Here is an 11,894-nt window from a genome sequence, read left to right as displayed (position 1 = left end):
GCTCAGAACTGATTCATACACGCTGCACCAGGTGCTAATTAAAGGCTGAGTTGATCTAGAGGAGGTCCAGGACTGGTTCACCATCGTTCCACTTTTGTTAGACGTCACCGTGAATAGAACTCAGCTTGGCAGGTTTAGAGCACAGTTGCGATAACCTCTGCACCACCGCTCAACCTAACCGGAATATGCACAAATACATATACAGTATGTATATGGTGACCTGTGCTTGGTGGAGTGGTGGTGCAATGGTTAGCACTCGGAGTGCTCTGCCCCCCCCGCCCCGGGTCACTGGTCCGGAAGACGGAGCAGAGTTTGCTTTGTTGTGCCTGAGCACGAGTGTCGTGAGTGTGGTGAGCGCGAGTTCAGACACCATGAATGTTGCGAATGCTGTGAGAGTTGCTGCCATGAGTACTGTGAGCGTGAATACACGTGTGAGGCGGTGCCAATGCCCGCGTCCTGCGAGAGTGACGTACACAGCGATGGAATGAGAGCATGATGTGAAAGTGGGTGACTACTGCGTGTCGTGCCGGCCTTCGGAGATGCTCGCTTTAACAGCACTTGCCCCAAAAAAGCTTGTTGGGGGCTTTCCGGGGGATCTTTGCCTCTGCGTGATCGAGTGTTGCGAGTGTGTACGTGAGCGTGCGGGTGACGGTGTGAGACAGGGTGCCGATGCTCTGCCTCCTGCTCTGCGTGCGTGCGAGTGCGGCTCACGGATTAGGTTCGATTCCTCGTCGGCGCACGCCGCGCGTTGAAGCGTTTCACTCCTGGGGGGGGGGGGCTCTCAATGAATGGCACAGCGGGGGGCGGGAGGTGAATGATGATGGGTGTGTGTGTGGGGGGGTATGACAGCAGCGCTCTTGTGCAATCACCGCGCTCATATCTATCTCGGTTGGGAGCGAGAGGCTTCCCGGGGAGCCACGGATCTCAGCCGCCCCTGCTGAGGTGTTGCTAGCTCACGCAACACAACGAGAGAGAGAGAGGAGAGACACAGGCGCTCTCCCCCATAGAACACGCGATCGTACTCACGACGTAAAGATGCACCGCGTGCTGTCGGGGGCAAGTGCTGTGAGTGAACATCTATTAAAGGCCGGTTACGGCACTGCGTGTCTTCGCCCAGTGACGATGTTTACACACACACATACACACACCACGCCTAGGTAGTCATTTAAGGCTAAGTCGACCCGGGGAAGACCCAGGACCGGTTCAAATATTCGCCACTTATCGGCGGTGAGCGGGAATGGAACTCGGGGTCGCCAAGGGGGTCGTAGTGCAGTTTCGGAGCGCGCTAACCACTGCACGACCGCTCCCCATCCAACCACACGCACATGTACACAAAGATCCACCGCATATCCTCACCAGATTGTTGGGGCCAGCGCTGTTAGTGAGGACCTGTGAAGGCCGGCACGGCGCACAAAGTGGGGTGGCCAGCACCACGCCCGGCCGCCTTTGTCTCCCCAGTGGCGATGTTTACTGCACACCGCACCAGGTACTCATTTGAGGCTGAGTTGACATAGGGGAGGCCCCAGGACCGGTTCAGATATTCGTCACCGCTGTTGGCCGTGAGCAGGAATCGAACCCGTGTCGTCAGGTTCGTAGCTCAGCGTAGCGCTAGGCGCTACACCACCGCTCCCCACACAAACAACAACAACAAACACGATCGTTCGTCAGTCACAACTGCGCGGACGACGTTTCGGTCAATGATCCTTATTAAACGAGGCGGCCACACTTGTGCAGGGCTCGTGTAAACAAAAGAAACAACAACAACACACACGTGTTCGTCAGTCACAACACGTGCGCGCAAACACACGGACGATGACGGCTGAATTAATAGGTGCTCACAAACAACACTTATCCTGTGGCTTACGCACCCACGGCACACTTGAGATCTGGCTCGTGAAGTGCACAAAATGTAGCCACGCCAGGATTGTTAAGGGCAACTCTTCACAAGGCACTGCCCTGGAATGTTAAACACGTAATTTAAGCCTTTAATGTGGAGCATTAAGCCAACATAGCTCCATGGCTTTCATTATATATTGACGTATGTGTTGGACGGACCACACACACACACTTAAACATTTATTGCCGACATTAACCAACGTGTAAAGATGAATTATACCATTTCATTTTCGTCATCATCAACTGTGGTTAATCCACTGCTGGATGAAGGTCTTTTCAAGCCGCAGCCACGTCTCACGATCCTGTGATGGCATAATCCACCAAGCACTTGTACACACACTGATGTCATCATTCCATCTCATCGGTTGGAAGTTAAAAACTATAAACTTAATTTTTTTTGTTAAACTACAAACTACTTTTATTTTAGCAGGTAAGGCCCACAGAGCTGTGTAGCTCTTTTTAAGAAGCGGCCTGGACACACATGATAGCTCAACGAAGTGGCTTATCGCGTGGAAATTAATAACGGGCAAAAGCTTTAAGCGCAGATTTCTAAATGTGGAGGGAAAAACTTGGAGGACCTGGAGATGAAGCCGCGCGACCATGCAAACTACAAATATAAAGCAGGCGTCGGAGTCGGGATCGGGATCGAACCCACGGTAAAGTCACGTAGGTAGAAAATAATAGATCACGACGTTTCGTCCGCAACACAATCGACCATCGTCAGGTGAGACAATCACAGCAGGGAAACTGCTGAAACCAAAGAGTGTGGATTCCTGCAGTCACGAAAGCTTCAAAACCCACGGCCTCCTGTATACGAGGCGAGGTAGTTGACATCTCCCCAACATTGTGCCATTCCAGACGTGATATTCCAGGGTCAAGTCAGCCCATCATCCATATGAAGTAATGAAAATGAGTACAGGAGCCATTTTATGGAAAGTGATGTGTAGTTTTAGAATGACGCACAACATCGGAATGTGGAATGTCCACCACACTGACAGCAAACAATAGCATGGTCCTTTCCCTATCACCTAAACAACGATGGCCCACCAACAGTCCCTCGAATGTGGTGTGCGTGGTTGCGCCCAGCCACCACATGCCCAAGCAAAGACAGGGTTAAACAGGCACAGCGCAGGCTAGAGATAGCAGGAATGATACGGGAGGATTTAGAGCTGATTAGACTTGCTGATCACTGGTACCAGCGGAGACTCGTCAAGGTCGCTCCTGGGCAGTTGGAGGAAGTCGTCCTCCAGCAAAAACGGAGGGCGGAGGAGCGACGCTCACAACGACCTGAACGCTGGGTGACTAAAATGCAGCAAGGTGGCGCATCTACCAGCCATCAAAGTCAGACAACTCATAGCACCTGGGTCTGTCCCGTGACATCCTGCCAACGAGCGTCTCCGAAACTTCACGTGGCCTCACAGTGAACCTAGCCTGGGACAATTAGTGACGTTACTTTGTGGCGAATGGTGGTTGTTGTGGAGAATTGTGGCATAATGGTTAGTTCAATGTACTACGAACCCAGAAACCCGAGTTCAATTTACAGCCACGGTTAACATCAGTGGTGATTATCTGAACTGGCTCTGGGCTTTCCCGAAGTCAACTCAGCCTTAAATTAGTGCCTGGTGGATTGTGTATAAAAGATGCGGTGCTGGTCACACAACGCACCCATGCAACATGCCGGCCTAAATTTGTGTTTGCTCCTGACACAACTTTCCCCAGCAGTCTGAACAGATTATAAAGGCCACCTTTGTCTTTGTCTCTTCCATTATTGTTCAACCGTAAGTAAAAAAAGAAGCACTCGCATTTTTGGAGTTGCCAGTTGTGTTACCATTATATATATTTTTTTTTATCCCCACCGTCCAATTGTGAACGAGGTCAGGAAAAAATAACCTTGAGCCGTCCCCTCTACTCAGATGAGCATCATGAATATTATCTCAATTACAAGTTAAACGTCTCGCTTGTCCACCGGCAGGCTTTTTCATTTTCGCAGAGCTAACGACTCGCAGCGGCTTTCCAATCGCCGCCTGTCATCGCCGACTGCCCACTCCACAAAGCCCCCTTTCTGTTCTAAATACTTCCATTGCCCCCCCCCCTCTGCTCACTAATCCCATAATCTTCGCCCCCTACCCTCGCCCCTCCTTTGCCTCCAGGTCTCCACAGCTTCAAATGAGTACCCTTAGGTTGGCTGAGTCGCAAATTGCCGAAAGTGTTTTTTTATTCATGTTCATGTTTTTAATGAGTATTTTTTTGTTCAGTGTTTCGCTGCTTTGCCATTGGTTGCACGAGCCTAAATAATGAAAACCCTACACAGTCGCCAATAACACTGACTCTTAAAACGTGTGACGACGTTTTGGGAAAAAGAGACTATTGGTAGATCTTCCGCTAGCATTGGTGTGGGCATGACACCTGTGATAATAATAACCACAGCCATCAGCTATCAATAGCTGCCACCGAAACATTGGGACAACAAATATCGGGTTTTAAAAGTTGATCTGGATTTGATGAGGGAAAAATCCACCCAACTTTAACGAATCCCTGCAAGTTAATCTCGACTTAGTCTCAATCCAGAAGCAAATCTAATCAGGAGTTGAATGGGTCAGCTTTGTACGACTGGACAGAGTGGGCCGAAGATCAAATCTGCGTAATTTGGTAACTGATACATATTATGTTAGAATTTGAAACTCCTCTCCGTGGGTTTAAGGACTTGTTTACGAGAAACAGATATAATGTCAGTCATCAGCGGCCATGCTAGATGCAAGTCTCCCCCAATTCATAAACTAAGCTAATAAAACATGACATTTTTATACTCTTTGGTTCTTTCGGTAAAGTCACGAAAGCTTCAAATCAAGATTCATTTTTTTATTTTACCAGGTAATGCTCACTGAGCTATCTAGCTCTTTTTCAGAAACAACCTGGCCACAAATGATAGCTCCACGAAGTGGCTTATCACGTGAAATTTTATATCAGCCAAATACTCTAAACGCATGATTCTACATGTGGAGGGAAAAATCTGAGAACACGGAAAAAAAATCCACGCGACCACAGGGCGAGAGACACGCAAACTCCAAATATACAGCAGGCGTCAGGGTTGGGATCGAACCCACGACCTCCTGTATACCAGGCGAGGTAGTTAACATCTCCTAGCCACCATGATGATGATGAGAGAGAGACACGCAAACTCCAAATATACAGCAGGCGTCAGGGTTAGGATCGAACCCACGGCCTCCTGCATACCAAGCAAGGTAGTTAACATTTCGCCACCACGGTGGCCCTATCTGGCTTCTGTACACAAGCTGATTTCGTGGCTCCGTCTCTCTAGTGGATGTCCTCTTGCGAGCGTTACGTATAATCGCGACAATTTACAGCTCTTTTTAAATCCACTTCGGGATGAAAGCCGACGGTACCTGCCAGAGGAATGTGGAATTCTTACCAATGATCACTTGCTCTGAGCCTCCAGCATAGATGAGTGAACACCTCTCCACATACATTTGAGCAGAAAAACACATTGGCTTTTGACCTTGTATAGTATTTTCTTTTTTAAAATACCGTGTTATGCCTTGTTTAAACATGGCCATGAATAGAAAAATAACAACTGAAAAGTGTGCAAAGGGACATAGGGAGATGATTATTTGTAATAACACCGAGAGACAGAAAGAGGAACACGTGGATCATAGAACATATTTAGAATAAAGATATTCAAACTTAAGAAATGTAAGCGGGCTTAGGCAGGACGCGTCACCGACAGGGATGAGTCAGGTTTGTTAAACTATTTAAACTTTTATTTATTTTGCCAGGTAAGGCCCACAACTCTATAGCTCTTTTTCAAAAGTGATCTGGCCAGAGATAGGTTAACGCAATGGCTTATCATGTGGAAATTCATAGCAGCCTAATACTCGAAACGCATGCTTCTAAACGTGGAGGGGAAAACCCGGAGGACCCGGAGAAAAATCCACGCGACCACGGGGAGAGAGAGAGACACGCAAACTCCAAATATACAGCAGCAGCAGGCGTCAGGGTCGGGATCGAACCCACGACCTCCTGTATACCAGGCGAGGTAGTTAACATCTCATGTTATTAACACAAGTACCCCATATAAACTATGGGACCCCGATTCAACCAGTAGCGTTGTTTTGTGTGGCGGTTGGGGTATCACCATAACGATGGTAACTTGGGTGGGCCACTGCGATACGTGATGCTGTAGGGCCCACACTTAGCAGCGTCTTCCTAACGCCCAGGCTTTCAACTCAAAACTCATTACCGGATTATGACGAACGCGCCCACTCTCAAATGCGTTTTTCTTTCTCTGAAATGCATGCATGCAACAACAACAACAAAATATGCGTGTGTTGTCTTATAATCCGTAGAGTACGGTAATCATTGCCTGCCACTGACGGGGGTTCATCCCAGGTGGCACGGCCACATAATAAACTGCAGCAGGTGGCAAGGGATCAAGAATTCAGGCAAAGCCCCTCCACCCTCCAACATTGGCCCAGTTAGGTGCCGGCTAAGACTCACAGCCTCGTCCTAATCAACGGATGTGCGTGATTTAATGCGGCCTTGTTCAACTCTGCCACCACCCCCACCCCCACCACACCTCAGGGAGGATCTGTTATATTAGAGGCGACGTTTCAGGCAAAGGCCCCCTTTTTTGCAGAGCGTAGTCGTGTGTCGTGTGTTGATGCATGTCCATGTGTGCGATCGCACGTGTTAGCGCTAGTGTGCCCTGTCTTATTGCAGACCAATTCAGACCTTATCGGTCACCCCGTGGCCCCTTGTAAATCTCAACGTCCATCCTACAAAGTCCCATCATCACAAGAGAGAAACACAAAATAAAGGGATAACAAAGACATTTTTAGGCTGGTACTGAAACGGCTCTACCGCCGTACCGACCTGAAAACTCAATTCCTCCTTTATAAGAATTACGGGGTAAACCGTATATGGGTTAGCAGCTACGACTGTGTTCACGTTACAAGTGTGTATTCATGTTAGCGTGCATGTGTGTCCATGCATGGTACGTGTGTTCACGAGTACGTTGGGTGTTCACACGAACTCGTGTGTGTGTGTCTGTGTGGACGCATCTCCTGTCACCTTGCTAACGGCACTGTGGTGAAGTATGGTGTAAAAAAAAAACCACGACCCGCATTGAGTGGGTGGGTGGGGGAGGAGGAATTCATCCAGCAGTGGATAGACCAAGGTCCCCCCGCGTGCTGAAATTAACGCATTTTTACCTCGCTTAAACACAACGGTTGCAGGCCACACACACACAGAGCTATAAATGTTTACTCTGTGTGCCCTGGGTAGCATTTGTCCAAGGACGTGTACGTTAAAAAAACAAACCCAGCGTCTTTAAGACAAAATAAAAAAAATGAAATATGGAAAAAACGTTGCTGCATTTTTCTGTGTTCGTATGTAATGGTCGAAGGAGAAGGTGTGTGTACAGTGACCCAATATCAACTAAACTTTAATGTAAACCTGCGTTGCCATGAGGGATTTACCACAGGGAACGAAAAAAAAACGCTGATCAAAGAGACTCAAACTCTGAAACAACAAAAAAAAACTTGCGTTAAAACGACCCCGGCTCGGCGTCCCGGCTCTGACCCGCCTAGGCGCGCCCTCCCCCGGGCAGAGCTTCTATCCGAGCCCCGTGGTCTCTCGCGCGGCCTATCGCTCCGCACCCCAACCAACGGCCACAGAACCCGTGTGTCAATGCGCTCGCTTCTTCTCGGTGTGGCGCGGTTCTATATATAAACCACCGCCGATGTGAGCCGTGAGCCGCGGTGGTAACTCGCGGAGTCTTCCCGCGGCTGGCGCGGTGCGCTCGGTCGCGCATCCTCGTCGTTATTATTGTTGTTTGTTTTGTTTTGTGCGCGACGTTAACAACACAAAGATCATCTTTCCCCCCCTTCCCCCCAAACCCGACTCCGCGTGTAGTCTGGCACAGGCCGGCGGGTGTTAGCGAGCGGCAGCGCCTGTGAAAGGCCGGCACCACCACGCACCGGCCCGCCTTTGTCTCCCCTAGTGGCAACTCATTTGAGGCTGAGTCGACCTAGAGGGGAGCCGGGTCGGGGGTGATGATCGCCAGCCCGGCGTTGTTGCCGCGAGCCGGGAATCGAACTCGTCTCGTCGCAGGGTTCGCAAGCGCTAACACCACGACGACAACAACAACAACCACCACCAACACTGATGTTGTCACAAGCACAATCGGCCGTCTCTCCACTGCGTGTTGGGAGCGGTGGCCCAGCGGTGGCTTCAAGATCTCTTGGGGGGGCCCACGGTCATCCTTGGTGTCGAGTGATGATGATCTGAACCAAGGCCGTAATTATAATATATTTATAATATTTAATATATATTTGGAGGGGGACACATCCTTCCTCCCCCCCTCCCCACCAATATTCAATTATGCTCAAAATGTCCCCCCCCTCCCCCCCAATATATTACTATAAAATATATTTTTGTTTATATGATTGTGGTTACGGTTGTACTTTATTAATCCCTAATCTCTGCCATTACATACAATGAAACAAGAAAAGGTTAAAAAAGAAAAAAAACAGCAATGCAAATACAATACACTATTAGACATTATTGTAAAAAAAGGCCATCCTATGTGTTAGTGAATTTTTTAAAAATATTTTAGGCAATAAATGGCAGGAAATTCGTTTTAAAATTTAGATTTTTTTTCTGGAAGATTTGGTCCCCCCCCAATGTTGACTCCATGGCTACGGCCTTGATCTGAGCCCTGGGAGGAGATGGTTGGTGGCGGTGAGGGTTCTCCTCCCTCGCTCCATCGACACGGACCCTTGAGCGAGTGTGCCCGGTCGCAACAGGCGAAGGGCGCCCACGTGGGGCACTCCACGTGCGCGCTGCACAACTTAATGGGTGCTCGCTGACAATTGTCGGCTTGTGTCGTCTCCCAAGGTGTGTGTGTGTGGTTTTTTTTTTTAAAGCCACGTATTCTTTTCAGTATAAGTGCACGCATATTGTTGGCACGTAAAGAAAGAAAAATACGTTTTAAAATTGTATATATTTATTAGATTGTTTGTAAATTCATATTCGAATGTCTGCGTTTTTTCTTCTTCAACGTCTTCCTCTTCTTCTTCTTCCAAATCACATTTGTTGAACAAAAGGCCCAAAACGCGAAAGGGAGTCAATAACAAGCAGCACATTTAACGTTGTGAGGTTACTGCCCGAAGGTTGTGGTGGAAAAGGGCGATGGGAGGGAAATTGCAGAGTGCAGTCGTGCGAGGGAAGGAGCCAGAATGAGACGATTTGTGATCTGCAATGTTGATGAGTGGGTGAGTGAGTGGGTGAGTGTGTAGGTGAGTGGGTGAGTGAGTGTGTAGGTGAGTGGGTGAGTGAGTGGGTGAGTGAGTGGGTGAGTGTGTAGGTGAGTGGGTGAGTGTGTAGGTGAGTGGGTGAGTGTGTAGGTAAGTGGGTGAGTGAGTGAGTGTGTAGGTGAGTGGGTGAGTGAGTGGGTGAGTGACCACGTAGTTCGTGAAGCCTTCAATAGCTGTACCGGGGGAATCTCCATATGGTACAGATATAATGGGAGGCTGATCGATGCCCGGGTGCGGTCAAGGGATGGCTCCCTATTGCTCAACCACGTTATGTATGCTGATGATTTGGTAATAGCTGCTCATTCAGAGGAGGAGTTGGAGACGCTGCTGCTAAGACTGGAGCGTGCCACTAAGAGATGGGGCCTTACCATCAGCCCCACCAAAACTAAGCACCTGCCTGGGTATTTTGTGCCATCGGACACTCCATCCCCACAACTCCCAATCGGTGATGGGGCAGTTGTGGAGAGAGTGGAGAGTTTCCCATACCTGGGCAGTGTGCTTATGACCGGCTCCAGTTTAACAGCAGAGGTCTCACTCCGAATCAGTCGAGCGGCAATATCTTTTCATCGGTTGCGTAACGCTCTGTGGAAGCTACCTGGTCTGTCGCTCCACGCTAAGCTTCAGGTCTTCTCGGCCAAGGTCATTCCCTCCCTTCTCTACGCTTGCGAAACGTGGACCCCCCTAATGGAGCATCTTCGCCGGTTAGAAACATTTAGGCTGGCCTGCCTACGATCCATCCTGGGTTTAACCTGCAGGCTGGATTGTGTGAGGAGCTCACAAATCCTTGAAAGATCTGGGCAAGGTCCCATCGGTGAGCTGCGTTGGCTGGGTCATGTTGCCCGCATGCCCAGCCACCGCATGCCAAAACAGCTTTTGTTCGGCCGGATTGAGGGGGCTAAACGGGCGCGGTACGGGCTAGAGAAGAGATGGAGTGATGTGGTACAGGAGGACGTAGAGCTGAGTGGACTTGCCGATCACTGGTACCAGCGGTGTCAAGATCGGCCTCTGTGGAGGAGGCTCGTGAAGGACGCTACTGGGCAGTTGGAGGCATTCGCCCTCCAACAACAACGGAGGGCGGAGGAGCGACGCTCACAACAACGAGCGGAGCTCCGGGTGGCTAAAGCACAGCAGGTTGGCACAGTAGGGGGCACAGGTGGTGCATCAGCCAGTCATCTCAGTCAGTCGACCCGTGGCACCTGGGTCTGCCCCGTGACCTTCTGCCAGCGGGCGTTCGACACTTCACGTGGCCTCAGGGTGCACATGGCCTGGCACAAGCGTCGTGGTCACGTCACCGCCACTTAGTGGCGAATGGCGGTTGTTGTTGTTGAGTGAGTGAGTGGGTGAGTGAGTGGGTGAGTGTGTAGGTGAGTGAGTGGGTGGGTGAGTGTGTATGTGAGTGAGTGGGTGAGTGAGTGGGTGAGTGTGTGGGTGAGTGAGTGGGTGAGTGTGTGGGTGAGTGTGTAGGTGAGTGAGTGGGTGAGTGTGTAGGTGAGTGGGTGAGTGTGTGGGTGAGTGTGTAGGTGAGTGTGTAGGTGAGTGAGTGTGTGGATAAGTGAGTGTGTAGGTGAGTGGGGAGCGGTAGTGTAGCGGTTAGCGCGCTGCGCTTTGAACCTGCGGTGGATAAAAACATTGCCACTGGGGAGACAAAGGCGGTCGGGCGTGGTGCTGGCCACCCACCCCCTCGTGTACCGTTCCGGCCTTCATAGGTGCTCGCTAACAGCACTTGTCCCTACAGTCTGTTAAGGCTATACGGGGGATCTTTGTCTTTGCGCGGGTGAGTGCGCGGGTGAGTGCGTGTGTGTAATTGTGTTATGACCTGCAGCGTGGTGGTTGAACACAACACCTGTAAGGTTGAGACCTCAACCAATATGGGACAGCCAGCATTAGTGGTAGTAGCGATACAGAGGCGACTGACCGCCAGCGTGCGAGTGACTGGAGCGATTAGTGCTGGGTCATCAATCGACCTCTGCCTTACTATTGTGCCTGTGTTGACAAGTAACGTTTAGTATTCTTACAAACCATATACACACGGGTATGGGCACACGTATGTGTGTGTTGTGTGTGTGCAGCGAGTGCATGGGGAGCGGTGGCGCAGTGGTTAGCGCACTGCGCCTCGAACCCAGCGGGCCGACTTTGATTCGCGCTCACGACCAATAACAGTGGCGATATCTGAACTCGGTTCCAGGGCCTCGCCCTGGGTCGACTCAGCCTTAAATGAGTCCCAGCTGCGGTATGTATACACTGGGGAGACAAAGGCGGCCCTTCGTGGCGTTGGCCACCCAGCACTTGCCCCGAAACGTCTGTTAAAGCTATGCGGGGAATCTTTGTTCTTGTAGTGAATGTACATCTGATGTATGACAACTATGTGCAATTGTGTGTGTATACTCTACTCTATATAATCAGATACAAAGGTCCCCCGTGTAACCTTTAACAGATTGTTGAATGGTTGTGGCCTATTTCCACTCCCGCTTTGCCTTTACCTCCCCGGGGTTTAACTTAAGGTTGAGTTAACCTAGAGGAGGCCCAAGACCGGTTCAGATATTCGTCGCTGTTAAGTTTTCCGGGAGCGGGAATCTTAACTTGGGTCGCCGGGCTCGTAGTACGGTGTGCTCCCCACTCCACTACACACAACAACAATAACAACCGCCACTCGCCACTAAGTGG

Source organism: Petromyzon marinus, chromosome 52 (genome assembly GCF_048934315.1).
Source record: "Petromyzon marinus isolate PM22_M1 ecotype Great Lakes invasive population chromosome 52, UKy_Petmar_22M1.pri1.0, whole genome shotgun sequence".
Classification (NCBI taxonomy): Eukaryota; Metazoa; Chordata; class Hyperoartia; order Petromyzontiformes; family Petromyzontidae; genus Petromyzon; species Petromyzon marinus.
This window is presented reverse-complemented; position numbering follows the sequence as displayed.